The following is an 18,167-nucleotide window of genomic DNA, read 5'->3' on the forward strand; positions in this document are numbered from 1 at the left end:
TGCGAGGAGCCCAATCTAATTAAAACGCATCTGCCTTACAGTTACCTTTAATGTTACTATGTCCTGGCACCCAGAGTAGATTAATTGAAAATAAGTGCACAGTGATTACGCTAGACGTAAAAAATGCGTTTAACTCTGCAAATTGGAAGAACATCCTCCTCACGGCACTCAGAAGTTTCGCAGTGCCACGTTATCTGATTCGTATCACCAGCAGCTATCTAAGCCAGCGAGGCCTGTTTTACAACACAGAAGAAGGTCCAAAAAGATACATAGTGACGGGAGACGTCCTACAAGGATCTGTTCTAGGGCTAACACTGTGAATGAAATGTACGACGGGATTCTTAAGATTGTGATACCAGCAAACGTAACTGTGATGGGTTACACAGATGATTTTGCTCTAGTAGCAACTGATAAACGTAACGACTGCTTTAAGCATGTGTGCAATGACGCCGTTGCGAGAATCCAAAAGTGATTGAGCAACGCTAATCTAGAGCTGGTAGCACAAAAAACTAAGCTGGTCTTTATCAGTAACCTGAGGCGGAGCGAGAGCCCCACTATACCGGTTGGAGGACATGACATTGCATCCCAAACATGACTAAAGCATCTTGGAGTAAACATCGATGAGAAGCCAACACTCAAGGAGCATCTAAAAATAACCAGTAACAAGGCAATGAGAGTGAATAACGCACTCATGCGTATCCTATCAAACTTGAAGGACCCCAAGAAAGTAGAAGAACAATTCTTTCGATGGTTAATGACTCTACGCCGCCCCAGTATGGTCACGAGGACGAACGAAACGTTCAAAGGAGGTACTGCAAGCTAACAGACTTAGCGCGTCCTATGAATTATTCTTTTTATGATTGACGTGCGACGGCATTTCCACAAATTATAAATCTTCCCTTACTTACTTACTTACTTAGGTGGCCATAACAACCCGTTACCGAGTTACGGCCGACCTCACTAGCTCTCTCCAGGCGCCTCTGCTCCGCGTGCGCCTTCTCCAATTCTGTACACCAAGCGAGCATAGGGTTTCCTCCACCTGGTCTTTCCACCGGAGCAATGGTCTTCCTCTGCGTCGGCTCCCTTGGACTTCGCCCGAACACCTTCTTTGCTGGAGCTTCGTCATCCATACGCCCGACATGCCCTAGCCAACGAAGGCGTTGGATGGCGATGCGTTGAACTACGTCAATGTCGGCGTAGAGCTCATACAGCTCGTGGTTCATGCTTGAACGGTAGTTTTCGCCAACGTAGATCTTACGAAGAACTTTTCTCTCGAACACTCCAAGAGCGGCTGCATCGCTTTGTGACACTACCTATGCCTCTGCGCCATAAAGCAACACGCGTATGATGAGCGTCTTGTAAAGTGTCAGGTTGGTCATGCGAGAGAGGGCTCGACTACTCAATTGCTTACTTAGCCCATAGTAACTCCTATTAGCAAGAGTGATTCTCCGTTTAATCTCCAGGCTGATATCGTTGTTGCTGTTAACGGCGGTGCCAAGATAAATATATTAAATTCTGGCAAAACTTCGAAAGTATAGTTGTCCGCAATGACGTGCGTTCCTACACGCCGTGTGGACAGCATATACTTCGTTTTACCCTCGTTCACCGCCAGACCCACTCGTGATGATTCCTTTTCGATAGCAGAAAACGCAACCGTGACATCTCGCTTACAGCGGCCGATAATGTCAATGTCATCGGCGTACGCAAAGAGCTGGACACATTTGTAGAAAATAGTGCTATTACGATGCACACCTGCTTTTCGGAGCACCCCTTCCATCACGAAGTTGAAGAGGTTGCATGGCAGTGGATCCCTTGTCTGAAACCTCGAACGGTACTGAATGGCTCGGAGAGGTTATTTCCTACCTTGACGGAGCTGGTTGTGTTGCTCAACGTCATTCTGCAAAGCCGTATGAGCTTCGCTGGTATACCGAACTCAGACATGGTGACGTACAGGCAATCCCTTATCGGGCTATCGAACGCAGCTTTATAGTCGACAAAGAGATGATGGGTGTCGACTTGCTTTTCATGCGTCTTTTCCAGGATTTGGCGTAATGTGAAAATCTTGTCGATGGTGGACTTACCACTTCTGAAGCCGCACTGATAAGGCCCGATCAGCGTGTTGGCAAACGGCTTAAGTCTTCCACATAGGACGCTAGACAGGACCTTGTAAGCAATGGTTAGAAGACTGATGCCACGGTAGTTGGTGCAGATCGTCGGGTCACCCTTCTTCAGTACAGGACAAAGAACACGGAGATTCCAATCGCGGGCATGCTTTCTGCTAGCCATATTTTGCAGATGAGCTGATGCATGCTCCCTATCAGCACATCGCCGCCAGTCTTGAACAATTCAGCGGGCAAGCCGTCAGCGCCAGCCGCTTTGTTATTCTTGAGCAGCTGAATGGCATGACTAGGTGGTGGAACGTCCAAATTATCGTCGATTGGCTGTATCGGGTCATCTTCTACTGGGTTGGAATTGTGTGCGTCATCGCCAGCAAGTAAATTGTAGAAGTGTTCCCTCCATATGCCCAGTGTGGACTGTGTATCCCTAACCAGATTTCCGTTTTTATCTCTGCAGGCTGACAAATCTTCCCGATCGGTGATTACTTTTGCGCCAGCGTGTGTATACTTTCACCAGATGTGTGATAATTAAACAGCAATATCCGCAGTTGTAGCGAAATAGTGAGAGCCCAGATGTCTGAATCTCTGCTCGACGAGAGCAGGACAGCTAAGAAGAAGGTGCTTAGATGATTCCACCTCGTCCTTCAGACAGCTTCTGCAGAAGCTGGACTCGAAGTAATCCCAAGTCTTACCGCATGGACACCTAACGGACAATGTCCGATAAGGAAACCTACCAAATTCGAGTGCTGCGGCTTTGTTTGCCTTGGAAGTTTCTTCAGAAGGATGTTGCGACTTTGCACGTTTGCGCAATAGCCCAGCGCTCGCTGAGTTGTCGCGAGTCCATCTCTTCAGACCCCAGATTCTCAATATAGCTCCAATTCTCTTATTTTAAGATGAAACCGTTGTGGTTGTTGTTGTAGCAGCTGAAGTGACTGCCCTTGGCCGGATATAAATCCGAGTCGTTCCGGTAACGTAAAACCGACTGTCGTGGGAACGATGCAACCGTCTCCAGGGTCCCCTGTCGAGCCAGCTCATGTACATACTTACGTGTTAAAAAATATTTTTGAGCCGAGTGTCAAATATTGATTGCGAAAAAGCCTCCTCTATCCTCTAGTAAAGAAAAAGTTTCATAAATAATGCACAGAAAGAGTTTTTTTTAGTTTTTTGGTTTTCTTTTTAGTGTTTTTTTGTAGTTTTTTGTTTTTAGTTTTTTTGTTTTTGTTTTCTTCAAGTCTTTTCCATTCCTTCATTATCCTTATTTTAAGCTTTACTTCAAAGTCAAAGAAATGAGTGAAAATTAAAAAAAAGGGCAAAACGTGGAAAATATGACAGCCCAAAAAAGGAAAGAAAAAAAAAAACAAAGAGAAAAAACAAAATTTATATTTATATATTTTTCGTGTGGACAGAAGAAGTGTTGCACTCAAGTGCAGATGTCGAAAGAAATGAGAGTGCAATTCATCATGCTCCATCTATGCATCTATACTTTTGGTTATTATATAATACATATACATATTTAAATGTGTGTGTACTCACACATATACATACATAGTATAGGTAAAAGTATGAGTTTATATATATGTATGTGTGTAGTAAATTTGCTTACGTTGGATTAAAAATTAACAACTTTACAGTTATAATTGTTTACAATATACATAATAGATATACATACACATACATATGCATTTATGTATGCAGGTAAAAAGTAAACATAGTTTTTGTCACATATATATTTATTGTTTTTTCGCTAATTTTTCTTGTTTTGTGTGGATTTTTGTATATAATTTTTTTGAGTGTTTGTAGTTCGCTATTGAATATTTTTCCTTGTAAGCAGTTTTGTAAGTTTTTTTATAAATGTTTTTATTTAATTATGCACACTTCTTATGGTAGTATGTTTTCTAAAGCTGCGCATTTATTATTTATTTATTTTAATTTTTTTGTTTGGTAAATATGAATATGTTAAGATATTTTTTCCACATAATTTTGTTTCGTCAAAGAGAATGACATTAAAATATACATTCATTTTAACATGCAATGCAAACAAATGCCATTTAGTATTAAATTGTTTTTGTTTATTTCGTTTAGCAATTTAATTGATACTTTTTTAGTATCTGTGTGATTTTTAGTTTGCTTCTTTTCTTTATTATTATGAGATTCTTTAGCTGCTGCCTGAAAGTCTTTTAAGTGCTTTTTGTTTTCAGAGACACTGTGAGTTAGCTTTGAATTCCTCAAATGAATTCTTTGCTGATTTTTTAACTTAATTATGGGGAGTGTGGATGGAGAAGAGAAGTAAAGCAAAGGAGAAAATCAAATGTTCAAATACAAAACCCGCTCTAAAGTTGTATATTTTTTAGTTTTTAAATTTTTTATTATAATATTATTCTTTGCAATATTTTTCCATATTTTTGATTTACTTTACAATTTGCCTGCAAGTAATTTTTATTACTCTTAAATTTATATTTAACTGTATTTTCACATTTTTCTTATCATTTTTTTTTACACATTTAGATAGGAAATTTGGATAGTTTGTTTTCATTTTTTATTTGTTATTTTATTTTTATTTTCATATTAATTTTTTTATTTTTATTTCTGTAATTGCATGCCGTTTTGTGTGATTGTTTTTTTGGCTTAATAATTTTGCTCAATTTGTCTGCCATAATTTTTTATTTAATATTTAAATTTTCTTATTGAAATAACGTTTTTATTGTTGCACACGTATTGTTGTTGCTGCTTTTGAAATAACCGTATACATATACACAATTTCGCATGTGGAGTGCATTTTGGTTTTGTAAGTGTAAATGAGTGTTAGAGTGTAGGCGTAAAATTGTGAGAGCCATTGAGTGGGTTAACAGTTACTTGGCTGTTACTAGAGAGGAGGGGAGGTGGGGAGTGAACGTGTGGGCGTGTTAGTACAAATAAATAAAAAAAAAAGAAAAAAAAGAAAAACAAGAAAATCAAAAATCTAAAAAAACTAAAATTTAATTAAAAAAATTTAAAAAAAAGTAATTAAAAAAAAATGTGCATAAAACTAAATAAAATCTAGAACCAAATCTGTACAGAGTTGGAGCGGTTCAATGAGCCATAACTAACAGTGAGGTTAATGGAAATTGAGTAAATTTTTTTTTTGCTAGTCAACGTTTTTTTATTTTTTTTTTTCATTTCATTTGTTGCACAAAATCATTTTAACGTAGGAGTTTACAACGTTATGATAAAATTAGATTGTTTAGCATTATCCTAGTCAACGTTTTTTCCACTCAAAGCTAATTTTTAGTTTTTTTTTTAAACCAAATTAGAGCAATTGCAGCATTAAAAATTTCTATGTAAACCGCTGTTTTCTTAATTTGAAAACGAAAAAATTCAAATTATATACTCATCAAAACTTTTTTTTTTCTTTGTTCACTCTTCTCGGGAGCATGAGCCTCGACAAGGTTGGTTTCGTTAATCTATCTTCTGACAGGGTGGGTGATTAGCCTGCTGCGATACTTAATAGATTTTTATTCAAGACTACGCGAGTATTGAACACAAAAGCTAAATATAAAATTTCTTATCGCTAAATCAGATATGGGCTCAATGGGAATGAATAACCTTAAAAATTTGAGACAACTTTTTTCAAGTTCAGTTAATTTTTTTGAATTTAATTTATAATTGTTTTAAATTTTTTTAGTTCTAAAACCGGTTTCTCTCCTAGAATTGCTACTCTTTTTACCAAACTGTTTGAGCTCAAAGTGAGTGCTTAATTTTTTCATTTAAGAGAGTTCGAAATTTGTTCGATTACAAATATTTTCCCAGAAATCACATTTTGTGGCAAAAGCGCAAATTTTTTAAATTTTGTATTCCAATATTTTCATAGTGCATAGAGCATAGTGGAGGTTTATCATTGTACGCTCCTAACTTTCACATCAGAGTCTTTCGGTCACAGTAAAAATGATGAGAGTATTCTTCTCGTGCGCTCGTAACGCTCTCAACTGCATACTAATATGACGAGTTGTAACGGGAGCATACATTTTTGGCTTAAAATTGCAGTTTAATCTGTTAATAATTTGAGGTTATGTTGCAGCTGTAAGATAGTACGATTGAAGTTTAAGTCGAGATGGCCTTTCGAATATAAGCGCAAAGTTTATGCTGCGGCATGTAAGAATGAATTTTAAATAGGGATAGAGAGATAACAGGGAACAACTCTCTCTCTCTCTCGTTTTCTCTACAAATCCGATACTGTGACTTGCGAATAAAACATAATTTTGAGCTCACTGAGTAGAGCACTCAAATGAATATAAAATTTTTGAATTAAAAAGTAACTTAAAATTTCTATGAATGTGTTTGGCTTAAAAAGGCTCCAATGCGGGAGTCTCTCCTGTTCCATTAAAAGGTTATTCGAGGATACGAACTTCACCAGTAACTCGATCATGAATTCATAAATTATTTTTAATTATTCTTGGATTTAAAACGTTAATTTCTTACTCGCGTATATCCCGAAAAAGCTTACGTGAAAGCGCTTAAACTCCCAAAGCAAATAAAAGAGTTTTAAACATTTAACGCTGGTTGTAAAATAACACTTTGCATATATTCGCTAGTGAATTAAATATTTTACGCATAAAATTAGTATAAAATTCAAGCAAGGCCTTTGAAGCGCTGTGAAAAAGCTTTCAAGTTGCAAAGTTTGCTGAGCGCATGCTTTTTAGCAAATGCATTATGCTGCTTGCAGAGATTTAAATCTTCTTCTCCTTTTAACTTTATTGTAGGATGCCCTGTTTTTTAACGAAAAATTCTATAAGTTATTGTTTTTTTAAATAAAAATATATTATAAAATAAAATAAAATCTCATAATTCAAATCAAACCGAATTTTTTTTCGAATTTTAAAAATTTGTGATGTGCTTTTTGAAGGCTCTTTATTGCGAAAATTCATTTGTTTACTTAATTTTTCTCGATGCCGAGTACCAGTTGCAATACAGCACTGTTCATATGCATGTACTAGTATGTGATGTTGTGTGTGATATAACAGAGATTTTGAGAGAGAGTGATGAGTGTGTGGGAGCGCTGTTCATTTAACTGCATATATTTGTGCGCGCCAACTGGATGTGTTTGCATTTGTGTGTGGTATGCGCCCAAGCTGAATGGACTGCAGTGAAGAGTTTGCGTACCCTAATACATATTAGTGTGCGCTAGAGAGCGCATGCCTTGTTGTTGCTGGTGCAGTGCATTTATACGATATTGAGCATGCGTTTTAAGTTTTTTTTTGTTGCTTGGTTTGCGCCCACACTTAGAGTTGGCTGTGTTGTCAAAATATTTCGTTTCTGATGTATAATATGTATGTGTTTTTTGTTTTTTTTTTGCTGTATGTATTATTTTGAATACATATTTTTCATTGTTGCTTCAATTGTTGTTGTTTACATAAATTTGCCTACCAACTGTTATTTCTACCATTTTAAGTCTCTTCCGCCTATGTTTATTGTTCTTGTTTTCTCTTCAACATTTTTAAAGGCCCTGCTTCTTCTGCATTTTCATACCTTTTGAAGTTGTTGTACGTAGTAAATTCAATGTTTGTTGTTTATACTGCCATATTTTTGTTGCTAGTTTTATTTATTGTGCCCTTTGTGTGGTTGCCTGCAAATTTCACTAGTGAGAGTTTCTATTTCTGTAATTTTCTCTTGGTTTTATTTATTAGAAAATGTTTGCTATTATTTTTCCATACATATTTATAAATTTACACACATTAGCGTTGTTTATATTTATTGTATTGTATATTATTTGCTTTATTTCTTTGCTGGAACTTGTTGGAAATTGTACTTTATAATGCAAGTTATGCTGCTCCTTGCATTTTCTCTTAATTTTTGTTCTTGTGTGTGTTGTTACTGTTATGGTTTTATTGAGTTTTAGCGCTACTTATTTTCTTGTATGTTGGAATCATGCAATATTTGCGCACTTCTTCTAATTAATGATTTTTATGAGAATTGAAAGCGTTTTTTGTTTTTTTATTTTCCATTAAGGGATTTTTATTAAACATTCATAATATGTACATGCGTGTTTATGTTTACATGTTTGCATGTGTCTAATAGTATATGTATGTAAGTTATATATGTATTTATATTCACTCATCTTAAAATTTCCTGCCTCGCTTCTATGACTTCTAAGCAACTCTTTTTTCTGCTTTCTTTATGTTTTATTATATATTTTATGTTAATAATTTCTTTTACTTAGTAAATATTTCTGTTTTTAACGCAAAAAATCTTTTTGTAGGTATGCATGTTGAGTGTATACGTGTGTTGTTGTTTTTTGTTATTGTTGTTTGTGGCATGTAAAGTGTAATTTTGCATGTCCTGCTGTCAGCTACCATTTTCATCAGCGTGATTCTTAACCTAAATTTACATATTGTACTTGAATTTGTTTACTTCGACCTGTGCACTCAGCCAGTAGAGTTTTTTTTAATTTTTATTATATGCCCTTTTTTCTATATATATATATGCCTCAACCAATAAATTAACATTCAAATGTATATAACAACATTATTTTTTTATTTATAGTTTTTCTTTTAATACAACACATAAAGAGGAATGTAAGTTGGTTTAATATTTTGAATATTTTTCAATACATACACAAATATTTTAGCTACATATATTTTCATATTTTCTTAACCTAATGAAGCTTGCAAAACTCCAGCAAATCTCTTTTTATTTTGTATATAGATATTTTTTACAATTTCTCCACTAATAGTTTCACCAAAAATGCATGAAAGCCTTTATATGTTATTATTATTATTTTTAAATAGATTTTTTTTTATATAGAATTTTTGTGCTTACAAATAAATTCCATTTTATGCCGTTTTTATAAGTGTTGTTGTATGTATTCATTTATGTATCCATATGAATTTATTTTTTTTTGTTGTTTGTGCTTTGCCTAATTTTTGCATTTCTCCTCTCAGTGTACTTTTTTTGTTATTTATTTGTGTTTATATTTTATTGCATTTTCATATACATATTTTTCTCCTTACCCCATCACCTAGTTTCAATTGTCTACATTCATAAGTTCTTTAAAAATCATTTTTCACTTTACTTTCCTTTACTTTACGTAATAACATCAATATATATATAATTTAAAATAATTTCTTCTAATACATAATATTTTTACGCATGTAAGCATTTAACAATTGTTGAACGTCATTTTATATTTAGTAAATAATTTAATATATTTTTTGAAATAATATGGTTTTCCCATTACATATACACATTTATATACTTTTTTATTTTTTATTATTGTAATACTCATAATTGTTTGTACGTTACATTTATTTGCATTTCTTTCTTGCATTTTTTAATTTTGATAAGCCTAACATATAAGCGTGGCAAATAATTTTGTTGTAGCTTTTTAATTCCAAATTAGTTTTCCCAATAATGCGTCCGTTGAAAATATTTTCTTCAAAAATCAGCTAACCACAACTTTATTTAGGTGCACACAGTTTCAAGCTTTTGTTGCTGAAGAAAAACTTGCAGCAATCAAAAGCTCTAACGCCCTTAGAAACCAACATTCATACAACACTTCACCTCTGCTAAACTCCCCCTTATCTAAATACTAAACTCATACACTCTCAATCTCTGCGCACATCGCATCCTAAGCTCTGCTCTACAGAAACCATTTTTGTTTTATGACTGTCAGAAAGTGTGTTCGTTTTTGTAGTAGCTTCGTCTAGGTAAGTTTGCTGTCCACTTCGATTTTCGAAACTCACCTCTTACCACGCTGTTACAGTTGTCTGTCTTCACAGTACTGCACTAAGTCCATCGAAAATTCCCCCGTTGTCACGATTTTTACTTTTTCCCTTATCGCTGTTTTGCGCCATCACTTGCTTAAAACTATATTTTTATTTCCTGTTTTTCTTGTTTGTGTTTTTTATTTAAATATATCTTTTGTACTATATAACCTGCTTGACACCCACCCGCAAAGCACAAATGATACGTCAGGTTTAGTGGTCAGTTTAAGTGGTCAGTGGCTGTCTCGGTTAAGCTCTCAGTATAGTCTTAGTGAAGGTCTTTAGGTCGCTGTATTTCCTGCATCGGCTACTAGTAACCCATTTGTTGCTTTACTCTTTGTTCTTTCATTGTCTTTAGTTCGGTTTGGTTTTTTCCGTCTTGTTTTGTCTTCAGTGTTTTTAGGAACTTATAATACCATATCTTGCCTATTACTTCTCTATCGTCATTCAACGCTTTCTCATCGAGGTAGAAGTTTTAAATGATCTCTGTGTCCTTTGTTTTTCGTTTTTATTCGTATATTTCTATTCTCTTTCTTCTCCTCCTGCTCCTCATCCTTCTACTTCACTTTGTCAAAGAATTTTTTCACTCATTTCCCTACGCTTAATACTTAGCCCACAAAATTACCTACAAAAGCTATTGATAGCTGCTCTCTAAAGTATAGTTTGCTCGCTTAAATGAAGTACGCAAATCTAAAGAGGAATTTAGTACGCTGCTTGTGTGTCAAGTTTGTCTTTTACTTGGTCCTCGACAGCTAAGTAGAGATTGCAATTCAGCTCCTGAATTTTTAAATCTTTTTCATTAATTTTTATGGCCTCCACTGGAAAAATACGATAGTTACTTCTGTATGCCACTTTTTGTTCACCGGAATTTAATCTATTCCTAAACTCACTATAAGTGATTGATGGCTTGCTTTAGAGTTTATCTGCGTTGATATTTGAGCGGCTCATTTGTTGAATGTGTTCTGGAGTATTAGCATTTCTATCTATAACAGACATCTCCCTGACATTGCTCGTAAGTGTCGTGGAATTTTCTGTTATTTTTTGTTATTTTTGACAGATTTTCTCATATTTTTGGCAGAAATATTTTCGACTCTGTAAACCTAAGTCTAAATATTTCGAATGCTCGTAAGTATTTTTGCAACACATTTTTTGATGTTATTAGGTTTTCGTCTCGAAACTCGGAAACTCAACGTTTTGACTTTTATAAAACAACTTTTGCTAATGAATAGATTTTTCAATACAAAGATTTTTGATCTCTGAAATGTTATAAGCTCAGTAGTTCGAAAACCAATTCTCTCATAGACCAAAGTTTAGCACAACTACTTTCGTTTCAAACCTCGTTGCTTCGAAACCTTTAATAAAGGAATTTCTGGCTCAAATGCTTATGGAGTTTTGAGTGTTTTGAAATATTTAGATTCCTTTTAGAAAATTAAATTCTTTACAGAATTGAATTCAAATACTTATTATCCATCAGGGTGTACCGTTTTTGCACTTTTTCTACTACTTTAGTAGTTTATTAGCTCCGAAGTGAGAATTTGAAAAGGCTTTTAACATTTTTTCCAAGTAGCCTCAGTACTTAGTAACTTAGTACTCACTTATTGAATACATATGTAATTGGTTTCAAATGCTACAAAAGAACTCTGATATTTTTATAAGCCAACAAGCGTTTCAAAATAAATATTTTCCACTCTGATGCTTTTACGCTTCAAAGGTGTTGCTACCCAGAAGTTTTAGCATTGGATGTTTCGAAAAAAATTATGTGTTGTTTTGTAGTAGTCACCTTTTAAGGCACTTCTGCTTGTGGTTTTTAGTAACAAAAAGCATCTCTGTGCTTGCGGAATGTTTCTGATCTGCTTGCGTGGTCATTTGCGTGATTGCAATTTGATGGCCTCGAGTAGTTGCCTTGTCTTGGCGACTGTGACTGGAATGATTTGAACCGCGTAATTGTTTTTTTTGCATCCTGTGTGATATAATATTTTTATGGTCTCAATACCATAGAAACTGCGTTCGCAACACATTTCCAAGAAATGTTTGATGTGTTTCAGTGATATCCAAAGTGTTTTTAATAGTCTGGTATTGTTTTTTTTTTTCAAAGCCTTGTTAGAAGTTTCTATTTGGTTTCAAAATATTTGCAGCTATTTCTGAATGCTGAATGCTATTTGTAAGCCTTCTCTAAGGCACTATGCGCCCACCAGTCGGCGCTATAGCAACTATGATATTATTATTATGCTTTCTCACCGCTGTAGAGGTCCTTTTAGATTAAATGCCTGTAATTGTTGGCGTCCGTGATTCGGTAAAATAATTTCGGTGCGTCGTCTAAAGAAATTTCGGTCGAACTTAAGGGCGGTAAACTGTTTCATCTAGCTTGCATTGCTCTCGCATTTCGCTTTGTGCAAAATAATGTCTCTTTCTCTTTCAAATGCTGCTGAAGAGCTTTAAACTTTAAGTTGGCTCCACGCATTGCTCTCTTATTTCACTTTGTGCAAAATAAAGGTTTTTTTTTCACTTTAGATCGCTGCTAAAGAGCTTTGATTTTATTTTTTCATTTTTCTTTGTGCAAAATAATGTTTTTTTCTCTTTGGAGCGCTGCTAAGGAGCTTGGAGCTTTTTCTGCCAGCTGTTTTAAGCTGCGTTGCGCTCTTCAAAGCTTTTATTGAAATTATTTATTTAATTATTTTTTGTTAATTTTTTTTGCTAACTCACATTTACTTCATTTACCATGCATTAGCTTATCATTCATTGTTATATAATTTTTAAGAAGACTTTTTCCATTTACACCATCATGAAGTAGTGTGGATAAAACAAATAATACATAAATAGTTGAAAATCAATGAAATTATTTGCTCATTTTCTTTTTTGACTAACTTATGCGCTCAACATTTCAACTAGTTGCGTGTTTTTTAGTTGTATGTTTCTTTTGTTTTAATTTTTTTTATATTTTATATGAGTGTGAATAATAATTAATTATTTTTTATAATTCTGCATAATGCATTGTGTATTTATACCTATATAAATAGTTTTTCATAGTTTTTCTACGTAGACATCCAATAGCACACAAAGTAAATATTTGCTTTCTGCTTAGGCTTGCGGCTATGGCCGGCGCAAACACTGCAGAACTTTGTGGTGCTTTTGCTACGCTTTGTGGATGTTTTTGTCTGAATTACAGCACATTTCTTGTTTTTAATTTTTTGTTTTTGTAATAATTACAACAATCATACACATGATGAATTGATGAAACGTATGTACGTATACTTTTGAATATAATAAAGTTTTCATTTATATGTTAATGTATTTTTGTTTTTTTTTGTCACTGTGTTTTACTGCATATTTAATAAGTTGAAAAATTCTGCTTGCTTCATTACTGAATATCGCATGATTTCTAAATTTTTTGCTGCTGAAAACTCTATTCATTTAAGCGACGTTTAATGCTGGAAAAAACGGCATTGAAATCTCGTGAAAATTCGCTTCCTTTTACTTCAATGACTTCCTTGCCTCTTCTACATTTATAAATACTGCTGCATCGTTTTTCAAATAGTTTATTTTGTTTTGTTTTATGTATGTCATAACGTATTGTATGCATAATATTTATATGTATATACTGATTTTTGAATTTAAATGACTTAATTTTAGTTTTTTCTTGGTTTTTGTATCTTGGTTTTAATCTACCACATTTTTTGGTTTTTTTATTCTTATTTTTCTTTAATTTTATATTCGGTATCTCAGTTGGTGATGGTGTTTCGAGATCGCCACAGTTATTGTAATATTGTTTTTATACTTTGTTTGCTTTTTGCGAAAAAATTTGTGTTTTGCTTTTAATTACTGTTTCAAGTGTAATGTTTGAGATTTGAGTTTTGGAAAACTCAACAACTCAAAATTAGAAATGAAAGGTTTTATGTTTTTCAACATAAGGAAATTAGAGTTTTAGTAAGTTAATGCTTAAGCTTAGGAGAGAGTAAGTTTTCTAGTAATTTTTTGTTTTTTTACTTCAATTGTAATTTATTTATATATATATATATGAATATATAGATATTAAGGATTTTTAAATTCTGTTTTCAAACTTGTTTTGTTTTATAAATACAATTGCGCATAAATTTAACGAACTTTTTACCTTATATATTTTGCTTTATGTATTTCATTTAAGTTTTGCTCTAACGCTTAGTAACAACTTTTCGAAAAAACGCTAATATTTTCACTATAATGCGAACTACATTTTTGTTTTTGTTGTTTTTTATGCCGTAACATATGAATAATTTATATAAACTGTATTGTAACTTGAGAATTTTTCAACTTTTTTTATATGTATGTATTTACTCTTTTTGTTGTTGTTTAATATGCAATCTTCAACTATGCGGCATATTTATAAATGTTATGCACGTATATGTACTTTAAATGTTTGTATGCATGATTGGGGCTTAATTAATTTTTTCATGAGTTTTTATTTGAATTAAATTTTTATTGATTTACATTTTTGTTTTGTGATTTTAATTTTTTTGGTGAATTATAATTTTTTTTATAAATTTGATTTTATTTGTGAATTTTAATTTTTTATGTGAATTTGACGTTTTTTCATGAATTTAAGTTTTTTCTAATGGATTAAAAATCTTTTTGATTTTAAATGATTTCTCTTAATGATTTCTGCGTTTTTCATTTTATTTTATCTGCGTACTGGTTGTTATTGTAGAGTTATAGCCATGCGTAAATATGTAAATATTATATGTATGCACATATTTTTGAAGTTTTTTTTCGTGAATTTAATTTTTTTTTTTATGAATAAAAATTCTTTTTAACTTTAAATGATTTCTTTTAATGATTTCTGCGTTTTTCATTTTATTTTATCTGCGTACTGGTTGTTATTGTAGAGCTATAGCCATGCGTAAATATGTAAATATTATATGTATGCACATATTTTTGAAGTTTTTTTTCGTGAATTAAATTTTTTTTTTCAGAATTAAAATTCTTTTTAACTTTAAATGATTTCTTTTAATGGTTCTTTAATGACTGCTTATTTTATCTGCGTACTGGTTGTTATTGTAGAGCTATAGCCATGCGTAAATATGTAAATATTATATGTATGCACATATATTTTATATTTATATTATTGTTGTTTTTTATTTTCAAGGTATTTTTATTTTTTTTAATGAAATAACCAACTATTACTATTAATTTTATTTTTACATAATGCAATTCTTCTTGTCTTAGTTGAATTTTAAGACAAATTTCGATTGTTTTTGTTCTCTTCAAATTGCATTTTACCTTCATGTGGCCAAGCCAACTGAATTGAACTGTCAAATGCCGCTAAAATATGCTAATAATACCTTCAGTATTTCTTTTTATTTATTTGTTCTTCACACAAGCGTTTAGCAAATTGTTAAAGTTTGTTTTTTGTTTTTGTTTTATGTAATTTGTACTATTTAGTATTTTTATTGAAAATTATTTGTTGATTTCTCAGATTTTTCTCATTTTTTTCATCAATTCTTTAATTTCATTTTATTCTCACTTGAAATTACTGTTTATGTAGTCGTGTTTTGGTGTATTCCTAAACTTTCATTGTATTGTTGTTTCTTTGTTCTCTCTGCCTGCACTTCTGTGCCAAGCAATGAGGTGAGATTTGCCATGCGACTTTAGTGTTAATTGCTGTGCATGAGGTGTATTGTGCATGTTTGTACCATAGTTTGTTAGTATGTGTGTGTGTAGCTGAGAGCTGAGTGTAGTTGAGTTGTGGAAGTATTTCATGTATTAGATGATATTAGATGATATTTTGTTGTAAAAGCTGGTTTTTCAAACATTTGTCTACTATTTGGAAACAGTGCGTTTCTGAAATACACAACTTTTGTCATGCAGAAACCCCCAAAAAAACAAAAAACAAAACACAAAAACTTGGAATGAAGTTCCCAATTAGGGCAGTGTTTCATAAAACTGAAGGAAAGCATTAAGGCTAATCATGTAGATATTTCCTAATTGTTAAAAAAAAAAAATACTCTGTGAATTTAAGTCCGCCTTAGCATGGTTCTATAGAAATTTAAAAACCGCGTCTAACCGACTTTAGAAACTGCATACGTACAAATATCATTTCTGAGTGGCTTTACAAACTGTTGAACCAGGGCAAGGCATTAGAGAATCTGAAGATTCCAAATCAGCAGACTTTTGTATAGCCAATTTTTAGCATTATTAACAAAATTAGTACACCAAATTTTTGAATTCTGAACAAAAAAAAAATAATTATAATAATTTTGAATATTTATAAATTTCCTATAAGGCGTTTAGTGTAAACAAATGAAAATTTATTTTGAAATGTTATCAAACACAAACATCTGCTTCGATACCTCTACCACTTTTCTAACGCCAAAGGTATCGTCAAAATGTTGCTCGAAATAAGAAAAGCGAAGAAGCAAAGAAGTAGCATAACAGTCTTGATTATGAGAGCCTCAAATAGTAAGGAAAATGTCTACTAAAATGCTGATATGAGTCTGTAGCACCAAGTGATATCGGAAAAAGGTACTGTTTAGAAAAGGCAGTGGAAGGAAGGATCTGTTCGCAATGCTCTTATTGAACTATCAAAGCAAAAAAAAAAATATTAATAAGTAAATAAATAAAAGAAAATAAACTAAATCAAAATTCCAAAAAAAAAAAATTTTATTAATTATTAAAAAAATAAAAAAAAAATTACTAAAAACAAAAAAATTTACAAAACAAAAAATTTAAAAATATTTATGTTGCTTCTAAGATAACCGCCAAAACTTTAAATTTCTTGGTATTTAATTTCTGTTAAAAATGACTTTTTCAAGAATTTCCAGATTACTGCTTACCAGTCTTTTTCTTCTATCTTCTACTTTACAGGTGAGATAGTTAAAACTTTCTTTAATCGATATTTGCGATCGTAAATTCTGTAAAGACATGAAATCTGTACAAAGCGAAAATGTCTTTAAAATGTTACCTGGAAAAATTTATTTCATTAGATATCATTTTCAGATTGCTAGCACAAGGCAGATATCAGAAAGTTACCACAGAAAATTAGTAGCGGGCACTCTAACCGAAGCAGTGGTGCTTAAAACAACAATCAACAGTTTTGATTAAAGCCTTCAAGGTTGTAGATTCTAAATTAGATTTTAACTATATAAAATTGTGAGAATGCATAGAAGGCAAGCAATAAAAAAATGTTAGTAATTTTCGAAATTTTTATACACGCACGAAGGTTTTAAGGGGGTGAGGGTTGGTTTGCGCAACCGAAATATTGAATGAATGTGAAATTGGAAGGCTCTAGCAATAAAATTGCTATTAAAAGCACTGATGAAATTGGAAGGCTCTACCAATAAAATTGCTAAAATCAGTGACGTTATTTTGTGCTCAAAAGCCAAAAAAAAGTATATATATATATACCATATAACTAAGTCTCAATCAGTTCACTGTAAATTGCAGCAAAAATATGCTCTACTACATTTTGCGCCGAAATAAACTTAAGCGGAATAGACTTTAAAGTGACAAAAGCGAATAGGGTTCGTTTAATATTAGAAAAAAAACATTTTCTTCTCGTATTTAAAAATATGTGATTACAAGGGTTCCCATTCAATATAGTCAATGTAGTTCGTTGGGCCGTATTGTTGAAAGTTTCGTAACTTTTGTGATCTGTCAACAGTTCTATGAATTCCAACAGGCTTAATGAGATTTTTTTTTCGCAAATGATTGAAATTATTTTAGTTGTATTTGCTTTGCTGTGTATGAATGACATTTGTTAGTTAAAAAAAAAAAAATATGTGCGTTTAAAGACTTCGCAACCCTTTCATCTCCTCTATTTTTTGCAGCTTTTAGCCCAATTTCGTCTCCTGTATTCTCCTACATTCTTCTGTGGCTTAGTTTCTGTGGCTCAGTTTTTGATTTCAATTATTTCATTTACTTGGCGTGAGCATATAATGCTCTTTAATAAATTGTGCGCTTTTAAAAACTTTCTGCCATTATGAAATAGTTATTAGTGCGAAAGCTTGTTGAAAGCTTTCACGTGTGAAATCTTTCCCTATTAAAAAAGTTATTTATCGGCCACCTATCTAGTTAGCGATCATCACAAAACAGTGACCAGTTATTGCAAAGGAGTTACTAGCCGTTTTAGAACGATAAACCAAATACTGCTGTTATCAGCTGTTTATTTCTTTACCGTTAAAATGGTTATTTTTAACCATTAACTTATCGATGTACTTTTTAATCGATCCGGTTACCGCGTTGATCTCACATTTACTGTAACCAGTTACTCTTTTGTGTAATCACGAAGTGGCGCGTATGTAAATTTTATGGTTATGAAAACCTGTTTACTGTTTATTATAAA

This window comes from Anastrepha ludens, chromosome 5, assembly GCF_028408465.1.
Source record: "Anastrepha ludens isolate Willacy chromosome 5, idAnaLude1.1, whole genome shotgun sequence".
NCBI lineage: Eukaryota > Metazoa > Arthropoda > Insecta > Diptera > Tephritidae > Anastrepha > Anastrepha ludens.